This window comes from Larus michahellis, chromosome 2 (assembly GCF_964199755.1).
Source record: "Larus michahellis chromosome 2, bLarMic1.1, whole genome shotgun sequence".
NCBI lineage: Eukaryota > Metazoa > Chordata > Aves > Charadriiformes > Laridae > Larus > Larus michahellis.
The window spans coordinates 77,322,478-77,349,052 of record NC_133897.1 but is presented as its reverse complement, the minus strand read 5'-3'; the positions used below and the strand labels follow the sequence as shown (position 1 = coordinate 77,349,052).

Genomic DNA, 26,575 nt, shown 5'->3' with positions numbered 1-26,575 from the left:
TTTTTATTCATCTAACAATGTCCAACATGTGGATGTAATTGAGAATAAATGCCACAAGAAGGGAGATTTTGGGCAGAAAGGCATGCAAAGCTCAAAGTATAAAAATGAGCAAGCAAAATCTAGCTGCATATGTTGTTATAATTAGAATAAGGCAGGCTGGTGGCTGGCATACAGGAAGAGAAGAAATACAAGAAATGGAGTTAACTACATCACTTGTTAGACAAGCACCACCAGCATGCACAGTGGCATTAACATCTCCCTCCTTGCACGTATTAGTTCAGATTAATAACTTTCAGGAGCAATTGTCTGTCTGACAATACAAAGATGATTGTAGTATTTCATCCTACAAGAAACAAGTGTGTCTGCTGATTTTTCAGTTGGATAATACTGCTGGTTTTATCTCAAAACAATGGTATTAGCACCAAAAGAAAAGCCAGGCATCAGGAGAAAAATGATTGAACTTAAGTTCTGTTTGTTACCTCTTCTCTCCCTTACCCCGAGCAGCTTATGGGATTAAAAACCACAGATTCAGAAAACCAAAAATCCACTCTAACACCCAAGGAAAATAGTATCTGTTGTTTGGTTAAGTGTCTGATAGCTTTAGTCTCAACAGGAACCAAGCAAGCGTAGAAGCGCTTACAGAGGCTACTGGAACCAGGGAGAAATGTATGTTCTCAATACAATACAAAGCCGAGCTGAAAGGAATTCAGCCGCTCTCTGTTCCTTAGGGTGAGGGGAGCTCACCCAGCTCCCTCCCAGATAAATTCTCCCAGGTACTTTCTTCCCTCTCCCTGTATGTGCCTGGGTGTTCGGCATTACATGAGAAACAGTCCACTGTCACTAGCACAGCTCATTAGGCCACCCTCAGGAGTCCCATGGGAAGAGTGTAGCAGTTGACAAAGGTGTGTTGGGTGTGAACCACATTAATTGTCCTGATGGACCACAAGTTAGGCATATAATCCTCTCAAAAACCAAAAGCGAGCAGAGAGTTGCAGGAGCTCATTGCGGTGTGAATTAGAGCGGACAAGTAGAACTGAAGGAAAGTTGGTGTGATGTGTTACAGTTTGTCGTATTTCTTTTGGGTGTCCTGGAAGGACAGAAGCAGTTCTGAGCCCTCCTTTTGTTTGTTTTTGTTTTGGTTAAGTAGTAAAATGTGATTCCAAAAATAGCCCTAAGACAGGAACTTCCTTTTTGAGTGTGTTTGTATGTTGCACTTGGATGGTGGCTTGATCTTTGCTGAGTGATCTGGAAAGTAACCAAGTATTTTATTAGTGCAAACAAAAGCCTTTGAAATAGGTTAAAATCCTTTGTAAAGCCTGTCTAACTTCTGAAATTGCCAGTTAAACTTCTTTGTCAAACGCAGCGGTGTGTAATTTTGTATTTTTTCTATTGTGTATGCATTTAACAAATCACTAAGAGTAAAGAGTAAAACAGTTTTCATTTAATCAACCTTAAAGACACCTGTGGTGTGTTTTTTTTCTTCAGAAGTTACATTTTATTTAGATTCTATTCTTTAAGAGTTCACATTATTACTTTCCTTATGTACTGCATTGCAACAATTTAACCTACCATCAGATTTTCCATCTGTATTACTCTTAAGTCATTTTCAAGTTCTTCAGCTTCTTTACTCTTAACTAAAATAATATTCTGAATTGCTGCCAATTTCTTGTTTATCTGTATTTTCTAGCTTAATATAAATACAAAAGTGTTAAGTAATATGGTAGACGGGATGGTCTGTATTACATGTAAAATTGATCCGTTACCCTATGCTGTTCTAGTTTTTTGTCTCTGGCCCCATTGCTTGTGCAGTTTCTGGTACAGATTATTGTGACTTTACGTGGTGCTCCAGGATTGAGAGCTTCTTCTGAAAACCTCTCATTTTCCAGGCCATATTGACATATGTCAATTGATTATCATAATAATAAAGCAGGATTTAAGTGCAGGGTTTGCTTGAGTTTTAAGGCTGTCTTCCCAAGAACGTAAGGCGTAAGTGACTGGTTTCTTGCTTTTTCTGCCTTCTGCCATCCTCCACTACTTTAGAGCCTAGATGCATCAGTTGGATGCTATGTTGGTGATGCTAAACTGATGTAAAACTTTGAAGAGTGGTCCCATTCCTTTTCCTCGCTTCCCCAGCCCCAGGTTATAACAGGGCCTAACTAACTGCTCCTTTAAGGACAGGCTCATTTTTATTAGCCTTCTGGAAGCGACAATGAAGGAGAGGATGTGTCCCTGGGGAGGGAGACAGAGATATGCTTTTTCCTTGTTTTAATTCTGTCCCTGAAAAGCCTTTAATGTGAACTCTGGATATAACGTATTTTAAAAAAAAAAAAAAAAAAAGGTGGGGGAAAGAAAGTTCTCAAGAAATTCTCAGTTTGGATATAAAATGCTCAACCCAAGTTGATAGGAAACCACCTGTTATTTTCACTGAAATTTCTATTACATCTGCAGGCCCACGGGTAAACATAATGCTTGTAGCTGTGCAGTTCTTCTGAAGTTGCATCAGTTTACACAGACTGAGGATCTGTAGTCTACATACCACTTGACTACTCAGCTGTTACGTCCTCCTACAGTACTTGTACCAATATGAGAGAAAAGTAATTTCAGAGGACGTGTTTGATATACCTGTCAAAACTTAAGAAAGATGAAGCACAATGAAGCAAAGAAGAAAAAAAAAAAAAGACAAATGAAACTTACTTTGCATACGTCTATGCAGAGAAAATGTGAAGATCAGACTGTGTGATAGAACAAAAGTGTTGAGCTAGATTGTGGGTTTTTTCTTCCACCGTTGTCAAAACTGTAGAACTTCAGAACAGCTTTTGATAATAAAGCAGAAATGTGAAGCACAATCAGAAATACCAATGCGGTACCCTTTTCGATTGTGCCTGGCAGAGTAACCAGCAACTTTTTTAGTCTCTTGCTGTTTCAATCATTACAGCTCCCATCACTGTTAAGTCTGTGAAGTGGATGGAACGTATGTTTGCTATGTAAAACTGTCATTATGAATCTGTGTTCTCTTGAAAAGAAGATTAATCTTAATAGGTTGATACAAAAATCCATAAAAAATGGACCAAAACAATCGTAATATAGTTCAGGGAAGATTTGCCTAGATCACTTAATCTACTTAAAATAAAAAAGGGATATGATGAGAGTACAGTTAAACCTTCAGTCAAGAAAACATCCTCATAGGGAGACTGTTACAGGTGGGATAAAATATCATAGAAAGAATTAGTAAATAAACTATTAGAGGTTTTTTCCATCAATGCTTATGAAAGAGACAAAATGGTTAGATTCAAGGAGATGCATAACTGAGATTTTTAATTTATTTATTTTTTTAAAGCTAGCTGCCTGGATAACAGCTGGAAACGGCTATTTAAAAGAAAATAAATGCAGAAGCTGTATAATTGTGATACTCTATGCAGTTTTTCAAATCAAACATATCTAAATTAGCTGCTGTATATACCATTTATATAGTAAACTTATTTAAGAACATACACTGAAATGCATTAGGCCACAAATTATCAAATAGTTATTTCTGCTCTAGTAATTATTTTCTTAATTTTGAAATCTTAGAATGCATAAAAAACCTTTTGTTTTTTATGTAGTAAATATTTTTAATTTAAAATGCTTTAAAGTATTATATTTTAGATGCCTTTAAGAAACAAAGGCAAATCATAAACACTAGTGCTTTGAATTAGAATATTCTCTGTTTGAACACATCTGAAAACTGGGAATTTCTAAGATTTAACATAGAAGAAGAGGAGAGAGGGCATCTTACTATTTTATTAAGAGTTCTTCGAACATCTCAGTGAAACAGTGAATAAAGAAGTACAGATTGTCATTTATTTTCTTTGGAAATATTCCTTGAAAGAGACAACTAAAGAAAGTAAGTAGTTGTTCAGATAGGAATATCTAAACACTGCTGAGGGCAACTCCAAGACGACTTGGCTTAATATTGAACTAAAGAAGTTCTCAAGGTTTCTCTGTTACACACATTTGTCACTACTCTTCATTCAAGCTTGGTGTATAATGAATCGGTGAATACGTGTTGGCTGGCATCGTGTCTTTGATGCTCTCCTTCAAATTTCAACTTCGAATGCTATATCATTTTTAAAATGGGCAAGAATGGGAGGGAGTGGAGAAACTGGCTGGCTGCCTTCTCAGACTAGTTGCTTGTGAGAAGCGTCCAGGTGAACTTCCAGAACATACTTCGAGAATCAAGGCCAAGCCATTGATGAAAGCTGGTACAACAAGAACAAAGAGGTTATAAAACAACAATAATAAAAAAAATCCTGTATCTGAAGGGAATACATCTTTCATTCCCATTATTGAAAGCTAGTGAGACATTTTGTTTTCTTGTTTCTTTGCTTTGCACGTTGACAGTGCTTTTTGTTCCATCAGCTTTATTGAGTCCTGTATAGTCAATTAGGTTGGGGGGGTGTTTTTAGAAATGACCTGTCTGAGCACGAGCAATGGAGCAGCACAAAAACCTTTTTAAATACATGAGAGGGAGAAAAAAGAAATTTAGACATATTGCTTATGTTCTTGCAGGAAGTGTGAAGCTTTCTATTTTAAAAGAGGTATGTATAAAAAATAAATAAATAAATCGTCTTATAATTAATTAAAAAATATGTATTTTGTAATACCTATACAGTGAGATAATGGGTTTTCTCAAATTATCGGGTACTATAAGATAGTAATGATAGTAAATGAAGTGGTTGCCCAAACTAGGGGTCGTCAGGATCCAGGACCTATGCTGGAATAAGTACTCTGAAATGAAGGTTTTCTGAAACTTGATGTTTCTGCTCTTAAGTATCGGAGGAAATGTTAATTTCAAAGGTTTTCTTTCTGTTTCTGGAATGCTAGATTCAACAACCCTTTAGAAGCCATAAAGTAAAAGGAAAAAGTAACAAGCATGTTATGTTTAATGAACTTTGAATGCAATGGGTAAAATTATTCAAGCATAAGTGTCTTTAAGACACACGACAAATCAATGGTATGATTTTTTTAATTTTTTTTTTTCAATTGATGGTTTAGATACCTATTATGTTTATTGACTTCACAGGGAAGTGCTGATGCTCTGCATTTTTGGAAATCAGATTTCTTTTGATTTCCATTTCCAAATACAGATGTAGCTAGCTAACATTAAAGGTTGAGCTCCAAGTCTTCTGGTAAAGTAATACAAGCTAAAACAATCAGTATTCCCAGCTGATCTTTATTTTTTGTCTTGTTGTGTCACTTTGAGGAAGAAAACGGAGCTGTTATAATGGTATGTTAAGGTATTTTGCTCTTAATTCCCTTCTATTCTAGTATTACTTTTTACTCTGGCACAGTGGTCATCTTCAAAAAATCATTATTACTCTTGTTATATCATGTCGTAGTTAAGGGTTATTGTTTTGTTGGCGTAGTCCATTTTGAAATGCCATCTTATAATTGAATAAGATATATTAGTAGATTAGTGATTGATGCATGAAATGTTGAGGAGCACTCCGTGCTCTATTAAAAGTTTTATGTGCGTCAGTAATACTCAAATTTGCTTAACAAAATAGTAAAAGATATAATTGCAATTGTGTGAGCTTTCTTTTTGAGAAGACAGTGAATTCTTGTAAAAAAGTTGCGTTTATTCCCAGCTTTTTTAAAAGTATTTTGTTTTCTATTTTCAAATTCCTGGTATGAAGCCTGATAACAAATTAATTTTTATCACATTGTTAGATAATTTTTTTCAGTTAAAGTGTAATATGAAGAAATTATTACTGCACTACTGTGTATTATAAATTACAAACCTAGTAGGGTAATGTAATACAAATAGACCATATACTTACATATGTTCAGGTTAAAAAGGGTGGAGGTAATACTAAATAAAATTTATTTCAGGATAAACCTGTATAACAGTCTCTTAGTGGGTCTGTAGTTGACATAGCATTAACATCTCTATAATTTTGCTGTAATTTTGTCTAATATTTTAATATTTATCCAGCATAAGAATAAGCTATGCTATGATCTTTCAACAGCTCAGTTAAACTTGATGATCACATTTTCAAATGTTTCAGTCTTTTATGTGTTGATTTTTTTTTTAATATTTTGTTTAATATACTTAAATATTAGCCTATCTTCCTACTATAAGTACTTGATATATTCTTTGGATATGCTTCGTATTCTTTGAGGACTCCAAAAAGAAAAATCCATTATACTGAGACAATTTTTGATAGGTGTTAATTACAGTTTGACTAGGTATTCCTGTCTTTTTTTTTTTTTTTTTTTCCCCTCTGGTCGTATATGCTCGTTTGTTTCTCTGTCTGCTGGCTGAGCGCTGCGATGATGCCAGCACCCTTGTTAAACCACTGGACCTGCTCTTCCCCTGCCCAGGGAGGAGGGATCGGCACAGGGGTGAGTTTGGCAGCACTGTGTCAGGGTTAGGGAAGACCCTTGGGGAGGCTTTTGGAGCCTTTGGATGAAAACTGGGATACTCCAGCATCCCTGGCGATCCTCAGCAGTTAAGGACGATTTCTGTTGGTTGCAGAGTGATATTTCTGTGATCATTGTACGCTTTTACAGACATTGTTTGTAGGTCAGTAAGTTCCTTGGTATGTGTCCAGTTTTCACAGATACTCTTGTAATTCTGCTCTAATTGTACTGCAGCTTGACTTAGAAGGAGTGAAAACTTTTTGTAGGGGGTGAGGTTAGGTAGGTAAACTGGTTTGACATTTGTTTTTTTTACATTTAGATTTTGCAGAAATTGCTGTGAGATCCTAGAAGTGCTCTGCCCAATGTTGTACCTCAAATCAGTCTCATTTACATCACTTAGATACTGCAGAATGATCAAATCAAGAAATTAAATAATGTACCATTTCAGTGATAAAGCTTTTTATGCTTAGGCATTTAATGGACTGGTTTAAAATAAGATCATATATTTCAAAAAAGTGGAAGAATGGTGTGAAGAATTGTGAAGAAAAATATACAATTGAAATTTTGTTTACTGTATTTCTACATTCATGGAAAGAAACTTTTATCTAGAGTTAGATAAAGTGAAGCCCAACAGAGGAAGGGATGAGAATGGGAGCATACTCTCTTCTTCTCTTAAAGGAGGAAGTAACGTCCTCCTCCACTTCTGAATTTTCATAATCATGGTGAATTGTAAGCTCCCTAGTTTACACAGGGGGCTTTTATTCTCATCAGGAAGCAATTAAAGACTAAATACAAAAAATGACTACCTTGATTTCACTATTTTTCAGTTATAATGGGTGAGGGGGTAAATGATTTTAAAAAAATCTTCATATCTCGAGAGATGCACATTCAGAGTTTGGGGGTTTTTGCACCTCAAAAAGAGGTGCAGATAGGTCTGAATTTACCAGCTAGTTTGCTAGGTTTTCACTAATGTTGAGCTGTTAGTTGGCTGGATTTCCATAGGGTTATTTGTGGAAGGGACAGACCAAGGAGGAAGATTGAAGCTTATTGGCTCCTTCATATGGAGCTATTGGAGTTCAGGGTTCTCAGTCACTGTCTTAGTTACGCACTACCACATTGGGAGAGACAACACAAAATCAGTCTGTTTGGCAATGCTTGGAAATTGTCTGGGCATCCACTTCAATATCAAAAACTAAAGAAGAAAAATTTCACAAATATGAAAAATTTAAGTTTTAAGTTTCCTTGGCCACCTCCAACAATATTTGCATGCTTGTTAAGTCTTTTCAGCATTCTAGGTGAAGCAGAGAGGGGAAAAGTAGTAATGCAGGCTCATCTTCTCAAGGGCACTTGAGTTAGGCAAAGTCATCCAAATAATAATGGCCCAAACTGTTCTAAAAATAAGTTCTAAAAATAAGAATTACACATTTGAACAAAACATAAGTTTTGCTTTTTTACTCTTAGCCGTGTTCAGACACAAGAAAGTAAAGTGAGAGTAAGTCATTGGTAAGAAATGGAGTATTCACACTTAAACTGTTTTATATATACCTATTCAATTTACCTTTATAAGATGAGAAATAGGATGTTAAAATTTCTTACTAATACAGCTACGATTTTGCAAACTTTTATCATTCTTGATCATGAGAACTTTGGATACAAGTCTCCTTGAGATGAAGTTAATTTGGAAGAAGATCCAATTTCTTTTTTCTTCTAACATCTAGTACTTAAGAGTTGATCCCCATAGGCAGCACACGGGTAGAGTTGGGCACAGAGGATCCAACCACCTTTGCAGTCTGCTGCCCTTTCCCAAAGGAGATGGAGAACTGTTTGAGCAGCGAATGCGCTCTAAGTCCTGAAGTCCTTCCCTTGACCTGCCTCCCAGGGATCCAGGCTTGAAGGTCCTGCTTGTAGGAGGGAAGCTGCTAGCAGCAGCTGCCCCATGCTTCCTGCAGCGATGGTGTGCCCCGCCTGGCAGCACCAGCTCTCCCAGGCCCGTTCCCTCTTGAGCAATGGCTTATCCGTCTCGGGACGGTGTGCGCAGGAGCAGCTGTTGGCAATGTTTCTTTAAAAGCAAAACAAATAAATTGTTAAACTATTGGAAAATAATGCAGAAAATGCTAAAATTACTTTAGTTTGTGGGAGTCCCTTATATTTTAATTATGTGTTGTATGAGGCTGTAATGGGAGGATGAGTCACTTTTGGTGTACTGCATTGCATTATTGTGTGGTAAATGAACCTCTGTACATCAACACACTTGGGTATATATGACTTCCCTATTAAAAGGGAATCATGTAGTATTTATTAAAGGTGGCACATGGTGGTCTCGGAGTTGAGGTGTGGAGCAGGGAGGTTCATGAGAGGGGACTGTTTCGTAGTATTTGGCTTCCTTCTAAATTATGTTTTGTCTGTATGTAGTCTCTTCAACATGAGATCCTTCCACAAGTCTTTGTAGTGGTTGCTTAGGCTTTGCAGTGAATGGTGATTACAGGTCATGATTCAGGAGGAATTGCATAAAAACATAACATGAAAGCTATCAGCAATGTCATACACAACCCTACAATACAGTGGTTGCATGGCAGTATTACTAACATGCTTTATAATAGCATTCCTTGCCTCTTGTTTTCCTTTGTATAAATAAAAAAAGTTGCAATAGGCACTTCTGACTAACCTTAGGTCATGGGATTCGTCCATCAAATGTGCTCATCAGCACGGAGGCTGCAATTTGTAAATTTTTTTCCCTGCAGTTGGAATGCTTTTTTTTTGTATAACATTTAAGTCAAAAGACACTGAGGTCATCTATTCTGTGGTCTAGTGTATTACAAGTCATTACATTTCATCACTTACTGCTATATCCTGGGTTAGCTTGAGTTAGCCTAGAGTATTACCAGACTCTGGAGACTAAATTTTTGTTTGTCATTTAATGCTGAATAGCAGGGAGTTGATTAGAAAAAATATGCTCAGATGAAAATACTTGTTTTGTGTGTCATGTTCTGCATAACGTCTTGAGAGGATGCCATCTGCTTCTGAATAAATAAATAAACTGGATTCCTATTAAAAGAGCTTGCTTGCAGAAAAGCAGCTTATGTTTCAGCCATGTACACATAGCCTAGCCCTGGTAATGTGCTTTCCAAACACTTCCTTCTGGCAACCTCTGCTCCTCCCGCCAAGACCCATGCAGATTGTTATGCCTCCCTGATTGCCTGAGTATGCCGACAGTGAAAAACTGTGTAGGCTGGTTATTAAAACTTCTGTTGAGGTCATCCTGCTAAGGGGCTTGCTTTCACTATTAGCTATTTCTTCCTTTACTGTCCTTCTCAACTGAGGAAGAGAGTAGAGGTGGGCTCAGACGATGCCTTGCTAAACCTCTGTAGCATAAACTCTGGGCTTTCTCTTGCATGTGAAAGCTGAGTTGGCATAAGGGGCTTTATGAATGCAAGAGAATTATAGAGGGTTTTTTGTTGTTTCCCTTTTTAACAAAAAAGGCTTGGGGTTGTTTTGTTTTGTTGTGGGCTTATTGTGGAATATTTTGTTGTTGTTGCAATTCCTATGGAATAGAATATGACCAGAGAGATTTTTGAATTTTGTGTGCATCAAGCCTAGCTGTAGCCTGTAAAGATTCCCATAGGAGGTCCAAGCTAGGGAGATCCAATGTGAATAGATTTTAAGATAGAAGTCTCTTAAACACACTGCATTTTTTTTTTCCTTGCATTATCTAGGCTATGAAGTTCTGCAAATGTAAGGAAAATATTTTAGACTTCAAATTATTGGAAGTTGGTTTCTGGAATATCCTCAGGTTCCCTGCACGGAGCCCTCTTAAAGGTGGGAAAGGTCCTGAAATTTTTGCCAGATTTTTCTCTCTAGAAAGTGTTTAAGTGTTTTTTCCTGTGCCTTGCTAAAGTGTCTTCCCCAGTTTCGTTCTGCCTCTTGCATGCAGCTTCTTCAAATTCTTCAGTCTATACAGCTTCCTTGAGGGAAAGGAGAAATACCAGCCAAGAGATTTCTAGTAGGCAGCCTAGCCCAAGCCAGCTATACTTTTTCCCCCATTTAGAACTGTGGTTAAACATTAAGTAGGAGTGCGTCCTACACCTGCTTGCACGTCTCTTTTCCTTCTGTCTGTCCCTCTAATCACTCCATGGTTTTGGCTGCTTGTTCCTGTCCATATCCTTTAATTTCTGCCAGCCCACTTAAAGGGGCTGAGCAGGGGCTGAAACCAGCGGGCACTGGGCAAAGCGGAATCTTGAAACTGGCACTGCTGCTTACAGAAGCATGGTCCAGATGTAGAGCACGTTGAAAAGATTTTTTTTTTTTTACTTTTTTTTTTTCCTGCTAAAAACATCTGGTAAAGTGGTGGAGAGTAGTAAAGAGCTGGTTTCTTCACTGAGCAAAAGCCCTTATTACAGTGAATAGAGATACAGAGGTAACTCTGAGGTCCACAATACAACAACCTGCTACCCTTCTCATAGAAGCAAGCAGTGTCACTAAGCAGCTTCTTCAAATATGGGTAGTATGTAATCCATGAACATAAAAACCTCTGAACTGAGTTTTACATCAGTGGAAGGATTGCTTTATATCTCAACTAAGCTAAGACAGTCTTTTTAATGGTGATTTCCCTTAGCCATCTCCACTCTTCACATTGGCAGCTGTGTCCCTCTGGATGACAAGAATGGAAGTAACTGACTCAAAACTTCAGCCAAGAAGTTTATAATTCAGACCCAGCAAAATGTGGCCTGGGCCATTAGTCAATATGACTTTTTGGAACTGTCTGATGAAGGAAGATAACTTTTGACTTCATTAGACTAATATGATAGCAGGTCACAGGAAGAGAGACGGTAAACAACTTTTAAAAGGCAGTATTTAACAGAAAAATATGTCCCTATTCTTTACTCAGCTCTATTACCAATATCTAGCAGGTAATCCAATGTTTTGCTTCTCATCAGGCATTTGGATATCCTTGTGATGGTTGCTCAGGGCTTGTTTAAAATATCTGCCAGGATGGAGATTCCACACCTCTTAGGAACGCTTGTTCCAGTGCTTCGCTACCGCATTGTGAACTTTTGAGTTCATCTCCAAGAATAATCTGGTTCTGCTTCTGTACAGCCACACCTTATGTCATTAAATACAACACGAGTAAGATCATCAGCTCTCATTAGGTGCTTCTTTCTAACTTGTCAGGCCATCCTATGTAGACTGCAGGAACTAAAATCTGGATAGTTTTTGGTTTTCCTCGTAAACTTTCAGCATTGGAAGTCTGATTTGGGGGGAAGAAGAGGGAATTTCTCAGTTATGAGAATCTTCCATCTACCTCATCAAATGGTCAAATTAAGCTTGTAAACTGTATTCAACCTTGTTCAGTATTAGTTACTGTTTAAATAATTTAATTATTTGGACCTGTAACCTCACAGTCTTTGTTACAAATTTAGAGAATTTGAGAAATCAATACGGCACCTCAAGTAGATGCTGTTACCAGATGGGAATTCTGTGGTGTGTGTTTTGGAGTTGGTTTAAATCTCTTAGAGAGTTAAGGCCCCCATTGCCTCTGTCTTTAGTGGTATGGATTTCTACCGACAGCTTCAAACTAGCAAGATGGTATGTGTTTATAGTAAGCTTGTTACTCAAACACTTTTTCTCCATTTAAAAGAAATACCTAACGTCTTAAGCTTAAGAGCTCTGTAGAATAATGTGTCACTGAAGCAATAAACATTGGCCTTTGTTCAAATTACAACAGCATTGAAACCGGGACTATGCGTGTGAAAGCAGATTTTTTTTAAAAAAAAAAAAAAAAAAGAAACCTCAGGGCTGTTGTTAGGGCTGCAGCTTGGACTAAAGAAGATGTTGATCAGCTTAGTCCATCCTTGTACTGAGGCAGAATTGAGCAAGTGTTTGTTTTCCCTGACAGGGGTTGTATAACCTGTTCTTAAAATACATCTGTAATGGGGATTAAACCACCTCTAACTCACCTTTCATGCTGCTTTGATTGGAAAAGTCCTCTTCCTTTTCTTTCCCCAATATATTTTAATTGATACAGTTTAAGCCAATGCCATTCATTAGCGATTCTTCCAACCAACAATTCATGTTTGACTTGCGCATGCTGTAGGACAGCTGTCAGATCTCTGTACTTACTTCCTCTCATGGACTAAAAAGACCCTATTCCTTTCACCTTTCCTCATATGTCTTGTTTTTAAACCTGTTGTCTTTGTTGAACAACCCTAGACAGTCCAAAGTATCTCTCTTTAGGTATGGTGCCCAAAACTGGATATTTCACAAGTACTTAGTAGAATGCATCACCACTTTTCATATGTAAAGTTTCCTTCCAATGTGCCTCAGAATTGGGCTTTGCCCTTGTTTCTTACATCACATTGTTAACTGGTGTGTACTTTGTGATTGATTATAGTCCAATAAACTTTTCTGCTTCATAGTCCCGTTTTTAGTGCATGATTTATTTTTCTTCCATACAGGTAAAAATTCACTTTTCAAGCTGTCTTCCAAATTCAGCAGTATAATTTAGAAATGTGGTCCTCCCCTTCTGAAAGTTTGCAGTCCTCTCAGTTTGATGTAATCTGTTCATTTTATGAGTATTGTTGCTCTTCCATTATCCAAGTCTTGCACAAAAAATACTGACTAGAACTGGGCCCAAGGCAGACCTTCGTACTTGAAAAGTATTTTTAATTTGATAGTGTATAAATGATAATGTTTCTGCATATATTTTTTTCAACTATTCATATAGCTTGCTTCTCTCACCTCTCAATGGTTATTGCCCTTAAGCAATAATTTCTTATCTTGTTATGCCACCAGTGCCAAAAGCCTCTACCCTATCTCTCTCTTATTTATTTTTTTTTTCCTTTATCACTAGGTCATTTACTTGATTTCAAGCAACCTGTAGAGGTTGGTTACAGGTGTGTGGAGGTGGTTGTGGTGGTGGTTTTGTGTTTCTTGGGTGTTGGGTTGGTGTTCAAAATCATGCAGCCAAGAGCAGGAGCCAAAATTTTGTTGAAAAAATGACAGGAGTGGTCCAAGTATATTTACAGATGGAAGCGTAATACTTAAGTGTTGTGTTTTTTGCATCAGCCCCCCCAGTCTGTTCCTGTAACCACTGCCCCAGTAACCCTCCTGATCTGTCACAGCATACCTTTTTCCACTTGTCTCGTCCAGGAGCTATGATTACCTTCCAAGACTTCCTAACCATGTTCTGCTGTTTCTCAAATTTAGGGGTGATGTTAGCACTTGTGAGATTTTCTAGATTCTGCAGACTTCCTCACTTTCTCCTTGTGAAGCTAAAAAGGTGCTAAAGACAAGTCACACATGGTTCACAGCGAAGTTTGGTACCCTATTAATACCCTATTTACATCTACTGCACCATTATACCACGGTGGAAAGAAAATGTGGTTTTTTTCTTTCTTTTTTTTTTCTTTTTTTTTTCTTTTTTTTTTTTTCTTTCCTCTCAGTGAGATTGCCAGATTGTGGTTTGGGTTTTTCTGACAGGCACCAGAAAGAAAGGCCCAGCATTTCACTGCCTCGGTGCAGGATTGGGCTGCACTGACTGTCCCACCTTCCTCTTCTGTGGCGAGGAGCGGTGCCTGTGGGGCTGCTAAGTTGTGGCCCCCTCTCCCAGAGAAGATCTTTGCATGTCCTCTGGGTGGGCTGCCTGTGATGACAGCCTCTGAACTGCCCCAGGTAAGGTTTGTCCATCCCTCCTCTATCAAGCATGACCTTGGGCTGCTTTAATTTATGACTGCCTCGCATTTTAATCAGGTTTTGTAAAAAGCAAAAGTGGGTGCTGTTCCTGAATCAGCTACAATGTGAAATATTTTGCCTATCAGATTTTAAAGATCTCCCAGGAGATTAGCAGCCCAAGATCTGTAGATGTTGTCTTTACAATGGATTGCTTGCTCAGTCTGGTCAGGTGACACACAGCAAATTCACTTCTTTCTTCCTTTTTAATTTTTTTTTTCTCCACACATACTTTTATTTTAATTTTTTTGCAGCATTGGACTTTATTGGTCTGATTTACTTTTGATAGCATTAATTACATGTTTCGACCAAGGAACTCTGTAATTATAGTTATTTTAAGTACTGGTTTTGGAGGAGGAGTGATTTGCAGCGCATCTTTTTTCCATGGGAATCCTTCCCAGTGTTTGTAGTGCACCGGCTCTTTTATTGCACAGTGACTTGCAATTTCAGTAGTTGACACTGCTGAATCAGTTGCACTTTCTGTTTCATTCTTAGCTCCAGACTTTACAAAAAGTTATGCGCTACTTGTTTGAATAACTTGGGTTTATGCTTGTTTCTGCTCATACCACAGTCACAATGCTTTATTTTCCCACATACTTCCTACTCTTTGGACTATGACTTTGTAGGAGAAAACAGGCAGTTTCTTATATTTTGTATTTGTTTCAGGTAGCAATCCTCATACTTTTTTTAAAACAGTGCCATAGTTATTTTAATCTCTTTTTCTCTGTGAAGGTAAATGATTTATAAATCACTTAAACTTTGCTACATGAATTAGTAGCCTTGTTACCGGGCTTCTGCTCATTTGAATTAAGCTTTGTGATGCAGAGAGTAGGGGGAAATACTCATTCTCAAAATATCTCATAAATTTATATAACACTAGAATATGTACTGAATGGATGACTTTCATATTTATCTACTTTTATCACTCCTACCTTGAAATAATACAAGGAAGTCATCATCTAGCTCCATATTGTTTGATAACTGTACAGAAATATGGAAAATTTTTGTGCTCAAACAAAATACCTGATTAGGGTTGGTTTTTTTTTAAAAAAAAAAAGGTATAATGGATGAAGTCACTAATTATCAATTGGCAGAGCTTCAGTTAAGTAAACTTCTGCTAAGAACTTTTCCCATCTGGGCTCTGGCTTCCTGTTGCAGGCTTAAAGAAACAGCATGTGTATCCTAAAAACCTGCTTGTCTTATTGTCCTACATGCTTTTCACATACAGACTGCTTTTGTACACCTATGTGATGTCCTGAGTAATAAAGAGTTACCTTGAGACTTCCTTAAAAACCTTTGACTTTTACTGGTTTTAAACATATTCTAGAAAGTTGACAAATCTAGCCAGTGTGGGGTTTTTCAGGTTTGCAAGGTAAATATGACCTCAAGCTTTTTAAACACCCACTTCCCAAGGTCACCACTCAGATGGATTAGAATATTTTAGTTAAATTTAATGACAAATTATCTGTGTTTAAGAAAAATAATTAGTAGGGTTTGTCCTGTACTTTTTATTTTCTTTTCATTGAGATACCTACCAATAAAGGCCACCTGACTTCAAATGTATGTGCAACAGTTTAACAAATAAAAATGCACGTCTCGAAATTTAAATACAGCCTGCAGATCGTGAGTTGTCACAGCATATTTACTAGGATCTTTATAGTTCTGTAAGAGGTAACATTTTGCCAGAAGGAAGGGGCAGTATATCTTCAAAAGCAATATACTTTTCTAAAAGGTAGTAGTTTCTCTAGTCTGGAAAGTTTGGAGTGTGGAGTGGTACTTTTGACACCGGATGGTGACAAGAAAGGTATCCTGGCTCACTGTGCAAATGAGAAACTTGTCTTTGTTTCTCAGCTGACCAGAAATACTTAATTTAGGGCCTTTTGTGGTTGCATGCAATTGCAGCTTTGCTTTTGCTTTTGTCAGTGGCAAATCATAACTATTGCTATGTGAAGGCTGTAGTGGGATAGCTTCCTTCTAGTGCACCTGTGAGGGGAGTGGCATAATATAATTCTTAAATCTGGATTTTCTAAGAAGTCTTTGCATGTTTGTTTGATAGTGTAATTTGTGGCACTAGAATTGTATTTCAGATGACATGGAGAACAAACCTAACATTAATGTGTCTAACATTAAGTACGTCTAATATTACCTGCCCTATAAAACTCACAACAGAGACTCCTGCCTTATAAAGTCACGGATCAGCATTGCTGCAGATGTAACAGATATCCAAACTAGCTTGGAATTTATGTGGTGTATAGGTGATAAATAATAATCGTGGCTGTGCTTGTTACTCTATCTGAGTTAGATGAAATCCTCTTTAAGCCACACTCTTTGTTTTTTATTGTCAGTGTAACAGGCTTTTGATCAAAAAATGTACTGTTCAGACTCTAGGATCAAGTTTTTTCTTTTTTTTGCCTAAGTTAGGGAGAATTCAAATTTCATTGTCCGAGTCTGCTGCTCTGAATTAATAACATGATTAAATCTAACAGGTAATAATCTCCATATCTCTACCTTAAATTTAAGACTCTACAGAATTTGATAAATTTGTTATTTCATATTTTTTTTTGCATGTTATTAAAGGTAAGGATAATAAGATCCCCTAAGACTGTGTCTGCAAGTACATGGAAAAATCTCTGCTTCTCTACTATTCTGTTGTCTGGTCATGCCGGAGACCTCAGCTCAGTATGAAGTCATTAAGACAACTGTTTAGGCTGGTAGGAGATGCTGCAAAAGTATCAGGTTGATCTAAATCCTTAAGTTTTTTGAAGACAGTTATATTCAGTGAAGAGTAATTTTGTTTGTGGACATTAAGGGTTCTTGCTCTCTCTTCCGTTTCTTTTAGTCTTCTAGTGGTTTTCTCACGTGATTCTTGCAAAATTCATTCTGGTGGGAGAAAGGCTCAGTAGCAAATCATTGAACGATTTGTGGCCTGCAAAATGTAGCATGTTTTAAAAAGGGATTCTGACCACTATTTTTTAGGAACATCTCATCAGTGCTTTCCCATGACACATCTGAAATGACTTTTCTGGACCTAGTTTCAGTACGTAATATAAATAAAATAGATGGTTCCATCTGGGAGGTAGAGCTGTCTTGTTTGCATTATAGAATATAAAGTTAGTAATTTTACATGCTTCTTTCAGTAACCTACAATAATGGGTAATTAATTGTAGTATTTCTGAGATTTAGATTTTTGGCTTAAAATAAGCAAATGCCAAGAATGTAGTGCTTTTTCAGTATCACATAGCTCATCTTATGTTAATGGGGACATATGGATATGTTTGTTCTTAAGGATTTTTTTTGCTCATTTCCAGTATGAGCATTCATTAAATTCACTGGACGGTGTTTGATTTTCTCATCATTAAAGTAAAGTTGGTGTAATTATGGTCAGTAATTGCTTTATAATTGTTCGGATAGTTTACCATACTGTGATCTTTACATAAAGGAGCTAATATATCTTCAAAGCTCTATTTTGTGTTTTTAATAAAAAGCAGCATTTCACTTGTCAAGACATGCAGATGAGTTTTAGGGGCTTTTTGGATTTTTTTTTCTTTAAAGTCAGTTTATTCTTTTACAGTAGAGCAGATACTATGATACTGTCCTATGCTATTGCTACTCAGACAAAAAAACACTTACCTGACCTCAACACTAAGTTCAGATTTAAACTTTTTATTTATCTCTATGTTATCTTCACTCATTCTGTCTTCTCGTTTTAGACTTTCAGTGCAATTCTCATAGTAAGGTTTTGGGTTTTGATACTAATAGGTTTCTTAGCTTTTTGACTGGTTGGTTGGTTGTCTGTTTTTTGCCCTCTCTGTATAAAACAGTTTTTCAGTTGCTGTGAGGTGAAAAAGCATAGGGAACAGTGGCGGGATAGAAATGAAACCTGCAGAAAACATGCTACTCTCTAATTTCTAGCTTACTTGAAAGGATTTAAACAGTAAAAATCTGTAAGATGACAAGGAACACTTAACAAGAGTGCCACAGGCTTCATTGAGTAAAAATTTCAGCAAAACATCTTGTACTTTGAAAGCTTATTCCCCCATATCTACCCAAATTTCCTGAGCAGAAGATACTTGGGCTTCATCTGATGATTGCTGTTCCACAGCCCCCTTTCTCTGCCAGTTAATTTTAGCATGAAGTCCCACAGAAGGATGTTCTCTACTTTCTTGTTTGGTCTTGGTTCCATCTTTAAAATATTTAGATTTCTCGAGGATGTCAGTATTTGTAGTTGGTTTAGGGACTGTATTTGGGTTTTTCCTCTTACAACTATTGTTAGACATTTTAACTTGTGAAACAGATTAACAGCTAAAAGACAAGTATTTTGAAGTGTAGAGAGTATTTATTTTCTTTGTCTATGTATCTTTCTCTCAAAACATTGTACATTGCTATAAACCAAAGGAATTCTATAGACAAACACTCTGTTTGACCAAATGTGTTTGCCTGAAATTCCCACGATTCTGTTATATCAATTTTATTGCAGTTGTTACAAGCACAACAGAAGCAATATTCCATCTATGCTCCAGTGCTGTAGTGGTTAGGACTGCCATAATGTTGATGTTCTTGCTCTCTCGTCTCCTAAGGTTACAGTCTGGCTAACGCGTTCCAAGTTGCATTGGCCTTTTTTGCTCTAAATCTTGTGTTGGTGTTCATGGACTACTCTTAAGTGTTGGGGGTTTTTATTATTTTATTTATTTACGAAACTTCAGCACTTGGAACTTGCAATAAGATTGTGAATACTTGCTTTGAATGACTGATTTTCACAATATATCAAGTTTGTGATAAATGCATATATGCATTTATACACATAAATGTCTGTGTGCTTCTAATTGTTTACATCTGATTGTATTTCACTTTTGCTGTTTTATAGTAATACTTAAGAGTATGTACTTTGTATTCTGTAAAAGAAAATAGGTCTTAATTTGGTCACATTGTTAAATTAACCAAGAAACGAGTCTTTGCCAAGAGATAACAGAAGCAATTTTTGAAATAGAAGTTGCAGATGTAAATTAGATAGGCCAATGTTACATTATTTTAATGAAGTTCAATACTAAAATCCACATAGTAAAAGAATCAATTACACTGGCAAAAAAAAATGTAAAAACCGAATTAAACAATAGTTGATTCTCTTGAATCATAAATGCAGCTTTGCTAAGCAGATGAGAGGGAACAATTTTCAGTGCAAATTAACCTCTTCTAATATGATAGATAAAGGAACGTGTTTTCCAGGAAGAAATTTTAAAACAAAAAAAAAAGTTTACATGGAATTTTTAGTGTGTGTTTGTTCACACAGTTCACTAACTGTTCACTAACTTGCAGTGGACAGCAATATGGGTAGTTTTCCAATGAAAATGCAGCAGGGAACCATTGTTATATGTCACGTTTGTGGGGGATGGCTTTGTTTTTAGCCATCTTACTTGCAGTATTTAGACTTTGGGAACAGTGATGAGACTTTATTTGCTTGAGTTTTTAGCCCTTTGGGAAGAGGAAGGGCAGAAACCTCAAGCTCTTCACCTGTCATCCAAAGTTAAACACATTACCAGAAGGATAAAGGAAAGGAAAAGGAAAACTAATGGAAAAAGTCAATAGCAGAAACTTCTGTGGTGAATATTGGGGTTGCATCAGAGGGAATTACATGGAAGAAAAGTATGGCATGTCAGGGATTCCCATATCCTGAGAATGTCATACGTTGCTCAGGAGTTTGCTATCTGAATATCTAAACTGTCAAAGAAGGCGAGGGATCATCTGCTCCTCACACAAGCCTTTGTGCAATGATTTGCTGTTTAACACAGCTTTGGCCTTTGTGTCAGAGATGTGCTTTTGCTATCATGTTAAAATCTGTTCAGACTTGGCCACCTTTTAAGTCTTTCTGAAAATGTTTGACTGTGTGCACACTCAGCAAAAACCTCTTCATTTTTTATCCATTACATTGTCTGAAGATCGCCTACACTTAACAGTCTGGCTTGGAAACGAACGTAACGGTGCTGGCAAATGTTTCCTACTAACATAATAGTAAAGGCAGAGGAAGCAGTCTCCTTTTCAGTGAACGGATCTCCTCAGCACAGAAATACTGCACCCACTAGCAAGGCTTCTTTAAATGACTTTTTTTTTTTTTTTCTATTTTTTTTTTGCTGGGAGTCAGTTTTGTAACTGGCCCCTGCTGTGGTGGGAAGGCTGCGGTGGCTGGGGCAGGGACAGCCGAGGCTCTTCTGCCTGCAGACCAGGTAGGGAAGGGGTTGCTCACCAAATCACAACGAGCTGTGGCTGCCTCTGCTGGCACACAGCTGAGGACTCTTTCTGCTTCAGCTCCTTTTCCCCTCCACCGCCTTCCTTCTTGGCGAATTTCATCAGCCTTTTCTATCCTTCTATAACGTAATCCCGTGTTTCGCTGTAGAAGAGTGACTCTGTGCCCTTGCTGCATCCTTCCCGTGTCTGCCTGGCAGGGAGCCCACCCTCTCCTGCCTGCCAGCCTGGGATGGCACCTGCAAACTGGGCCAAAATCACTGCCAGGGTGGAAGACCCTCCTGCAGCTCTTATTTGGCTACTGAACACTGGTTTGGCTCACGGTGGTGTTTCCCTGACAAAGTAATGCTTGATTTAGGGGGGGGGGGGAAAGGAGGAACCCAAAACCCCTCAAGAGACTCACAGAAAACCTGATTTTGCCCCCACCCCTCAATGTGCTTTGGATGATCAGCATCCAAACTTTCAGCATTCAGAAGTAATATAGTAACAGTGGGCAACCCTGGACAAACCAGGCAGTTGCAGAAACACTGCCAAAAGTGCAGCATTGCAAAAAGCCCAAGAACGGGGGGAAAAAAAAACCTCAAAAAGTAACTGTTGTCATCCACCCTCAATAAATGCAGTAAGCCAGGGAAACATGGTACTCTTGAACTTTTTATATCCACTCTTGCTGTTGTTTTATCAGATATTCCTGGCTCCTCGACATTAGGGGGAAAGGTGATTTTACTATGGCCTGCACTTGAAGGCCAATAATATCTGAGGAATCAGACTGGCTTTACTTCTTTTGCGGCAACCCTGCCAAATTCTAGTTTAACACCAGGTATTGCAGAAGGTCATCTCAAAGAATGACTCCTAGAGTTGGCCATAAACTCTCTTGCGCAGTCCAAAAGGTATTGCACAAATTTTATCCAATAATAGCACCCGTATTCAATTTAGATAGTATTTTGGTTGTGCTGAAACCAAGGAGATCAGCCATTTCCCCTGGTGAATGACTGTTTGTTCATGTTCCTTACCCTTGGAGAAAAGGGAATTGTCAGTTTTCGTCTGATCATTTAGAAGTTTCCTCTTACCACAGGCTATTTTTCTCATCCTTATTTTTAAACTGTTAGAAGGTTATCATTTCTTATACCCAGTCATAGAGTCCAGTCTCCTGATTTGGAAGTACTTTAAAAATAATGTATGAAACAGGAGTAACTTTCACATCAGTGAGGTCATGGCAGAAATGATCAGTTCAGAATGGACACTGCAATCCATAGGAATGTTTTTGCAAAGACCTTACATAGCATGAGACCTTAAGCTTTATGGCAGACGTACAGATACATATTGGACCTGTGGTTGTGGCTTCCCAGACAAATATTCAGGCATCTCCACAGAAGAGGATTTTTTCCCCTCCCAGGGTTCATTCCAGGACACAGGCAGAGACACAGACGTCGGGACTGAAAGCAGCAGTTAACTAAGAATCCCATTGTCGTGGTCCACAGTTTGCTAATCTGCACCTGATACCATCAGTTCAGGTGCCTTGTCTTTGTGTTCCATCTTGGTGAAAAGCAACTGCCTTTAGGTCAGGACAAAAAAGCATAAATGTTACATAGCATCACAAATGCTACATAGTGATCACATATGCATCACAGAATACTCGGAAATAGGGCTAGAAGAGACCTTTGTCTTTTGATCCATTCTCCTCCCCCCAGACTGCTCTGCCGATGCTGCTGTTGATTCAGTCAAACCGTTTTCACGTGCAGGGAAATCTGTCAGGGTCATTGGGAAACACCTGTAGCTCCGTCGTTAAAGAATGTGCCAGCTTGCAAAAAGGGTAGTAGCTGTTGTGTCACTGTGCAGAGAGAAAAGCAAGGAACGGTACAATCCAGGTAGGTTCTCTCTGAGGGTCATCTGGTGGAGCAGAAGGTGTTTCAGGAAGTGCAATAAAGTCAGAATGACATCTGCTTTTGTAGATGCCCTTGGGTCATCAGAAATACTGATAATTCTCGCCAGTCAAGGATGCAGGAGAAAAGAGTTTTAATGAGGGAAACTTTCAGTGAAAATAATTCACATGTCTCTGGAGATGGTTGGTTTTCTGTTGGTTGAGCCGTGTTTGCCTGTGAGGGCTACAAAATGGGGGAATCTCATTTTGCTTTCAGAGTCTGGCTTGAATTTACTTGTTGAAGCATTTAGTTGCATCAGAACATTAAAAGACACCTCCTGGGCATATGATAAGGTGGAATGGCAACACAGGGCAGTGTACGTGTGTTATTTTAAATGGACCATACTTCACTTTTGTTGCTTGCGAGTCCTGGTTATTTGCCTGGTTGTGTAGTTCGACTGTACAGGGCGATCAGCACCAGCTCACTAGTGAGCCCATGGGGGACAAATGCTTTGGGTTTTGTAGAGGAATCCTGACAGGGAGAGGGGGTTTTCTCCAATGCTTTTGGAAGGAAAATAATTGTGAGAAGCTGTTGTTTCCAATTGTCTTGCGACCACTGACATGAATAATTTTTTAAGCTACCAAAGCAGAGTGAAATCACGGACAGACCCTTTCAAAGGGTGATCTTGAAACAGCACAGGCTTGAATTCAAGCCATTGGCTTCCCTTTACCACATAAGGGAAATGTCTTTCCGATCTTAGAATTTAAGATTAAATCATTTCTGGCTTTCAGCTAAATGCATGTGGGACTAAAGTAATGATTAATTTTAAATCGACCTGTAGGATATAGTGCTGGGTTTGTTCTGCTTCAATTTTAACCTTCCTCAAGGAGAATCTAGTGAGTTTAATGCTGTATTAGTGTTTGCAAACTTTATTATGTTTCTTATTTATCTTTGCTACAAGTAACATGAATAACGTATTCAGATTCACACAGCAAAAGAATTAAAACTACTGCATTAACTCTAGTAATAAATGCTATAATTATATTACTACTGGATACGGGCAATATTTTTTTTAACAATAGAAATTGTAACAAAAACGGCTTAGAACAGGGAAGAGCAGAATCCTATTTACAAATGAGTCTAATTTATTAAATACACATCTGACTTTGTTTCAAAGCAGCATTTTTATTTTGGTTCAGAACAGTTTGAAAGATACTACATAGAAGGAGTAAACCTGAAAACAGGAGAGAGTCTGTTTAGGTTTTTTGTTGCGTCCCCAGCTCGACCTCTGAGCCAAAATCCGTTATTTGCCCACCTCTGCTCTTGAATGCTTCATGGTTGTCATCGTATGCATTTTTCATATGTTACAGGGAACCTATATAAGCTAGATGAAATGGAAGGGGAAATTTTAAACTTTAAAACTTAATGTTTTAAACCTTAACCAGGGAAGGAAAGGTCTTTGCTTGCTGGCCGGTATGCACAGAGTGACGCACAGTGAAAGACTTGTCTTTGGAAGGAGCAGTCATGAGAGAACCACCCAGAGTGGCGCGGTGTGAGTCTCTCTCTGAAAACAAAGGTGTTTCGTGGGCTTGTAACGATGGGCAGCACGTCATGGCATGTAGAAGGAATGTGTTTTGACATGAAGTCTACTATTTACCGTAGCCATTAGGTTAGAAAAAACAACCTTCCCAGCAGCTTTAGAGGCTGTGTCAATTGGACTGTTCTCTGTGTCCTTCAAAAGGCTGGCAAAGTCAGCAACTAAACAATCCCAAATCAGCTTTTTGAGTACGTGTTGCGCTAATATTATTCTCAGAGACGTCAGGGCACTCTCTAACAAGCTTTTCCAGGGACTTACTGGAGCATTGGTTAGACTGATTTTTTGGAGCCTCAGCTTGAATGTTAGTCTCCTTTCCTGTTCCATGCACTTTACTTTAGAATTTATTATAGTCAGAAGTTGTGCTGTAGGGACAGTCCCAGACCTAGCAGGGAGGGAAGTCCCTCTTTGTGAAGAGGAGGTGATGAATAGTCGTGCTTCTCTGACTGTTCCTGTTTGTTCTCTGTCCCACTGCAGGCTGTGGCAGCCTCAGCAGACGGGTGGCTTTGCCTCCTGCTCTAGCTCATGCCTTACTGGGACACCCTATCTGCTTCTGATGCCATTTTCTTTTCTGTGACAACTTTCTTTTCATTTCGTGGCTTTCCAGGTAACCATTGATAAACTATAAATTGATGACAGCAATGAAGTGTGCTGTATTTCCCTCGCAGATACCTGCAACAGTTTTTCTCATGATTTTTCCATTTGGGAAAGTTTGAAGAGTTTACATCATGGGCTGTTTTCTACAGTGTAAATAAACTAGTCCACAGATCTGTTCTAAACCACAGGTTACTTTACGCTTGCAAAATTAGTTCATAATCTCAATGTTTATTGAAATATTAGAAGATAGTTTCACAGCAGATTGTTGTTTGTTTGGGGTTTTTTAAATGCTTTAGACTGCGGAGCACGAAAGAGCAGGTAGCACTACAATGACACCTGTTCTCTGATGATTTTAATCCTGCCAGTTTCCTATGTGGATAAGTCAGTAGCGTTAGAGTTTATTTTGCAATATTGGGACTCGATCTCATAATTAAATGGTTTGCACGAGGAAATACCTACTCTTTTCTATAATTGTTATCTGCTAGTCGGTATGTTATTTAAACTTGAGTGAAATGCATTGCTGTTCTCTTTAGACATCCTTTTCACGTTACTCTCCGTTATCCCGTGCTCTCTTTCCACCACCCCCTTCCCACACGTTCTCGCTGCCCAGCTTGGTCAGCAGCAGCACTCAGGAACTGGTCAAGCCAAAAGCTAACCCAGTGCACCCTGCAAAAATGTTTGCCTTGTTCCTGCAGCTAAATTAATTTTGCCAGGTTTTGTGGGTTTTTTGGCGTGTCTTCATTTGTTTATGTCAGTTTATTACTCATTTCTTGCTACTTAGTCAGAAGTTGATATTTCTGTCCAAATAATGAACCTAGATTAGGAAAACACTAATATGCCTGGATATTTTGCTGTAGTTGAACTATACTTAATGGTTTTTGCAAATTTTGTTTAGGATTCCAGTTGTCTTACTGAAGACTGACTGGGAAAGGAAAGTCAAATGAGTTAAAAACACTGATGATGGTAAATAGTTTTAAACTGAAATTTTGTTTAACTTTGGAAGCTCTTGTGGAATTGTTCAGCAGATGTATCAGTGAAGGGAGGGAAGGTATTAAGGAACTCCGCTGCCCTGTTTCTGGATTAGACAGAAATACCTGTGATGAATTACTTGTTCCTGGTCTGGCAGACTATACAAAGAAGAAACAGAGCGATGAAGGGAAACAAATCTTAATTTTCATGTTATGTAAACTAGATTGGTACTTAAGTATCAATAAGTAATTTTGTATGAGCTGCTTTCCCAGATCACAGGGTTACAGTGAGGTTCCTGGAAGTTCCTTGGCTGATTTTTCTGAACTTGGCAGCTAAAGGGAGTGCCAGTCTGCTGGCAAGAACAATTGAGCCCAAGGACAGACGTGCGGTAGAATTCTTTCCCCTTATAGCAGGGGTGAACTTGGTTTATACATTTGCAGTGTTGGTCTGATCTGAGCCAGCATGTGATCATGCTGCTTCTTGCTCATAGACTCTTATATAGTTTGAAAAACAAGGACCGGGCGGGGGGCGAGTAATCCTTCTATTTATTTATTTATTTATTTAACAAAACACCACATTCATTCTTTTAGAAATTTCAGTAAGCATATAATTTTGTTTAAGAATTACTGAAAAAGTAAGGTGATCCCACTGCAGCACTTTTGTTAATTATAACGATTCAAAAGAACATCTTGAAGATAAACTCCTTTGAGATCTCCGTAGTATTTTAACTGAGCTGTGGGAGGGAAATATCTGATGGTGTGGTATCTTCTATGATGTAGTTATATTGGAAAAGTCATCTACTGTAGTAACAAAAGACGGACAAAGTGTTTGGGTTTGTAAATCACCAATATGTTGATGTATAGATAATAACAGAATAGAAAACTATAAGCAATATCTTTGCTATTGACCTTATGGCAATGTACTAGTGATAAGGCAACATATTCTGAGATCAAATGGAGATGCAGAGTTTATTATAACTCTGTATATCAAACTCCCAATGACAGAATGTTACCATTTTTAGCATACAATAATCCTGAAATCTTTGTTGTTACTAACTTCCACTTTTTTGGTATCAATAGAAACTTTCGTGTTTCATGATCTTATAATGTAAAATTGATTTTAGATAGAAATTTTTTACTTCTCAATGCATTTCCAACTTCGTATCACTGAGAATAATTCTATGTGTACAGCT

General features: G+C 38.0%; 1 protein-coding gene across 3 annotated transcripts in view; it reads left to right on the top strand.

The window, feature by feature from the left end:
• CDYL (chromodomain Y like) overlaps positions 1-26,575 on the top strand; it is a 102,619-nt gene that overhangs the window by 51,368 nt on the left and 24,676 nt on the right. The window contains exon 1 of one of the 3 annotated variants that reach the window (XM_074576037.1): positions 22,197-22,229. The exons of the other annotated variants lie outside the window; for them this stretch is intronic. The gene's annotated coding sequence lies outside the window, so the exon portion shown is untranslated. Of the gene's footprint in view, positions 1-22,196; positions 22,230-26,575 lie in introns of those variants that run through there. 3 annotated transcript variants of the gene reach the window in all.